The sequence below is a fragment of the Poecilia reticulata genome, linkage group LG7 (assembly GCF_000633615.1).
Source record: "Poecilia reticulata strain Guanapo linkage group LG7, Guppy_female_1.0+MT, whole genome shotgun sequence".
NCBI classification, from domain to species: domain Eukaryota; kingdom Metazoa; phylum Chordata; class Actinopteri; order Cyprinodontiformes; family Poeciliidae; genus Poecilia; species Poecilia reticulata.
The window spans coordinates 18,139,967-18,144,584 of record NC_024337.1 but is presented as its reverse complement, the minus strand read 5'-3'; the positions used below and the strand labels follow the sequence as shown (position 1 = coordinate 18,144,584).

General features: G+C 37.1%; 1 protein-coding gene across 6 annotated transcripts in view; it reads right to left on the bottom strand.

Annotated features, from left to right (window-relative positions):
- Positions 1 to 4,618, bottom strand: part of rap1gapa (RAP1 GTPase activating protein a) — a 43,015-nt gene that overhangs the window by 25,506 nt on the left and 12,891 nt on the right. For 4 of the 6 annotated variants that reach the window (XM_017305867.1, XM_017305865.1, XM_017305866.1 and 1 more), the window contains exon 2: positions 4,222 to 4,315. The gene's annotated coding sequence lies outside the window, so the exon portion shown is untranslated. Of the gene's footprint in view, positions 1 to 325; positions 443 to 4,221; positions 4,316 to 4,618 lie in introns of those variants that run through there. The other 2 variants (XM_008414315.2, XM_008414316.2) reach the window with 2 other exon arrangements.

Below are 4,618 nucleotides of genomic sequence, written 5' to 3'. Positions count from 1 at the left end.
CTGTGACTTGTGGGCTTTGATGGAATCATTCTTGTTCAGCTTGGAGTGAAAATTTGTCAGCGTGAGGCTGACTATTTCCTGCTAAAAATAGGCCTTTATTAATTAAGTCAGTCAAACATAATAATTGCAGCCACAGAGCTTTGTGTGCYTTAATTACACAAGTTATACAAAAGAAGGCAGGACTAAGAAGCACATCAGACAAAAGAACACGAGACAGAATGTGAAGAGACTGATAATAACAAAGGATCACAGACAGAGGGGGTCACACAGATAAGGTCAGGGGGTCACGGTTCAGACTTAATGCCCCTGGGTCCCCCCTCCCTACCTTGTGGAGAGGTGAGGTGCTGTGTGTCAGATCAGGCTGCAACAGCTGGGGCTCTATTGGTGCAGAAATTTGGGGGTCAGCCCCATCTTGTTTCCTACAATCAGACAGATGCAAGAAAAAGATTTGGTCAGAAAAGGTCACTTAGTCTGAGATCGAACAGYGAAAGGTAATGTCACGGGGAAGGTTACCAGAACAGGCACTTGTGTTTGAAACGCTGCTCTGGCTGGAGGCTTTCTTCTTTAATTTAGACAAACTGAAAATCGGAATTGAATTTGTAAGAAAAGCCGGAAACTATACATTTCATGTCAGTGTAGATCCCGAATCATTCATTTACGGACCACGGCTCTCTAAATCTTTTTATGTTGATCTGATGGATTTTAAATGTTTTATTTTGGAAAATTTTTATTTATTTTTAACAAGATATACCATAAGAAACAGTCTGGTGGCTGGAACTCGGCAATTTTTTTATTGGATTAACCCTGATGGATAACCGTCCTGTCATAAATTTAAATTAAATGTCTGTTCTTTTTCTGATCAGTGACAGCACCAAGCTAAGCACCAACAAGTTGCTGTAGAGACTGCTCTGCAGAACCAGAACCAAGCATGGAGAATCAAAAAAATCAACACGCTAAAGATAAACACATGTATTACATGAGTTTTTGCTGGGATATTAGTTCCTTAATCCTGGAAATGTTATTCAGGTGATAGAAGACTGACTTTGTAACYGTCTTTAAACGATTCTGGAAGTCACTTAAGTAGAAAATCGAACACTGATCAACACATTTGGTGTGTATTGATTATTTAGATTGCGGCATTTGAGGAAATGTGATGCTTACTGTTTGTTTGGTGACTCTGACATTATTATAACTGCTTTGTTGCTGAAATGACTTGACTTGATTTGACTGATACTCASTGAGAAAGACCCAAACATAGCTATTTTCAGTATTAGTGAGGTTTAGAAAATAAAGTCATATATAGTAAAACATGTGGAGATCTGCAGTTTGTTCAGTTTGCAACAGAATGAGACTTTTATCAGAAAATAGAGAGGCAGAATCAAATACTGCAAAGTTGCTTTATTTTATCCTTTTGCGCCTTAAACATCTGCCACAGCACATGCTTGAGTTAGATATATATATCGTAAGTCTTAAACTTAGGGTTAAGGTACTGCCTTTCTTTTTCCTATCTTGTCGATGTATGTTGACATATCAAATATAGTTATATGGGTCGATATGTGAGGAAGTGAAGCAGTTTTGGTGAAACATAACATTTGGTATGTGTGTTTTGATGAACTCCTAATTTAAATAGTTGGGATCAATACACAGTGTATAGTTATGTCAGAACGTGGTTCAATAATTTTGCTGTGACATAACTCTCTTGTTGTATTTTATATATCATAAACTGAGCACCAGCGAATTCAGTTTCAAGAACTCAGATAATTATTTGCTAAATKAATCAAAAAGTAGGTCATGCCACCAGTTTCACTTTTATTTTTGAGAATMCCAAAGTGAGTGAACCTTCCTCAGCACAAACAGAGTGTTTGCACAATGTTGGGCGAGATTATGTAATGTTGTTATCTTTGCTGCAAATGTGAAGTTTGGTGGATGAAAGCAGCAAAAGTTAAAAAAAATTTTAAAACTGTTGCAGCTTGAAGTAGTTGGTGCAAATGGTTAGTAAGTCGATGCTGTAGCTCCATTTATCTAAGGCAGCATATCTCCCACTGTCATTGAAGTGCAAGGAGGATACAAAATAGTTTWGTTTTTKTTCCGTGCCAGCCACACTAACCACTCTAACCAGACACACAGTGCTAAGCGTGCTAATCAGCAATGTCATATGCTAGAGCCAGTTGTCCTTGTTTTAAAATAAAACAGCAACACCAACTGYTCTCCCACAATGTGGAGTCACATTGCCTCTGCTCCTAACATACATATTTAACAACTGCTCAAGGCATAGATGACCAAAGAATATTTTTATTACAAATGTTTTCTAAAGAGAAATTATCATCAGCTAAAATCCAAGCACAACAAAGATTGAGTAAAAATTACATTTCAGAAATCCTCCACAGAATTCTAATTTCAATTTTAATCTTTTACCTTTGTGACTAAATAACAATATGTATATATGTTACTCTAATATTAACAAGCATTTTTTTGCTAATAATTAAAAGACTAAACATTTCTGGGTGTTTATTTTCACCTTTCTTTTAATTTAAAGAGCTGCAAATAAAAATACTTCATCTACCAGGGGACACAACATGAAAAGCTTCATATTTATTCAAACGTTTTCTCTCTTCTCTANCCACATGTAATTTATTCAACGTGGAAAAGGTAAGCCTGAAGGTTTCGGCGGTTTGGTGGATCTGCTTGAAGCTGTGAAGGTGAAAATGAATAAATGTTCCCTGATTTGTTCCAAAATCATGTTGATTCTCCTAAATAAATATAAATCCTCTGCAGTCAGAAATGTAGAACTGCCTTCAGTGTTTCATTTTAAAACAAAAATGACATRTTTGACCGTTTCAGACTCAAAACTGGCCTTAATAACAACTTGAGTGGATACACAAAAGATAGAACAGAAAGAAATGTATACATGCCTGTTTCAACATTTTACAATACTTAAGTTTATTAGCACCGCTGTGTAAAAAGACGTGTAAAATGCATTTGCTGTTCATTTTGCTGTATATTGGGCAATTGTTAGTGTTTATATTGTGACTCGTTATCCTAAAAGGTTGTTACAAGGTGGTTATTTTAAATTTTCATTTAAAATGTTTACGTGTTCGATAGAAGTCAAGATTCTATGTGTGAGATGAAATATAAAGACACTAAAGTAGAGATTATAATCTTAACAGCTCAAAGAATAAAGTCTGCTTTGTCCTTGACAGCTTTGATGAAGGGCTGGACAATATGGCTGAAAAACGTGTCACCATAATAACTATTTATTTATTTATTTATTTTTGTTTTAATTATCTGGATTACTTAAAACAAAACCTATCCTATTTCGTCCACAGTTTTTACTACTCCATAAAGCAGTCATGAGGCATGTTACTCAATAGGTCGTTGCTAGGTAACCAAAGAGAGAGTAAGTTGCTAGGTAACCAAAGAGCGAGAGAGTGAGTTGATGTCACCAAGCTTGCTTAGCCAGCCATGAATAGGTTGARTGGTTAAAGTCATTCCTCTGCCTACCTCCCCCCCAGAATGCCATGTGGTTCTGGGTCAAAGTTTACTGAAATTATTGAATATCCTATTAGACGTATTATCTATTGATATTGATCACGTGGCAAAAGGATTACTCTATTTCTACATTTTAATGAGCATTTAACTATATATGCCCAAATCAAAGGTTGAATTTTTGTGAAATCTTCTGAAATGAAAGCCAAATCAATTTTTAGGCTGCTATCCATCATTACAAGCGGTGCCAACAAATACATCCGGCCCTGTGATATATTTTTAGGACTGACAATCAGCTAAACTCTAAACTGAATCCGCCTCAGCTGCGATCTATTTTAGTCGCACATGACTGATGATGTTATGGGTGACAATGTCTTTTGAAATGAAAAAAAGACAAGTCCTGTTATGGGCTGTGACTTGTGGGCTTTGATGGAATCATTCTTGTTCAGCTTGGAGTGAAAATTTGTCAGCGTGAGGCTGACTATTTCCTGCTAAAAATAGGCCTTTATTAATTAAGTCAGTCAAACATAATAATTGCAGCCACAGAGCTTTGTGTGCYTTAATTACACAAGTTATACAAAAGAAGGCAGGACTAAGAAGCACATCAGACAAAAGAACACGAGACAGAATGTGAAGAGACTGATAATAACAAAGGATCACAGACAGAGGGGGTCACACAGATAAGGTCAGGGGGTCACGGTTCAGACTTAATGCCCCTGGGTCCCCCCTCCCTACCTTGTGGAGAGGTGAGGTGCTGTGTGTCAGATCAGGCTGCAACAGCTGGGGCTCTATTGGTGCAGAAATTTGGGGGTCAGCCCCATCTTGTTTCCTACAATCAGACAGATGCAAGAAAAAGATTTGGTCAGAAAAGGTCACTTAGTCTGAGATCGAACAGYGAAAGGTAATGTCACGGGGAAGGTTACCAGAACAGGCACTTGTGTTTGAAACGCTGCTCTGGCTGGAGGCTTTCTTCTTTAATTTAGACAAACTGAAAATCGGAATTGAATTTGTAAGAAAAGCCGGAAACTATACATTTCATGTCAGTGTAGATCCCGAATCATTCATTTACGGACCACGGCTCTCTAAATCTTTTTATGTTGATCTGATGGATTTTAAATGTTTTATTTTGGAA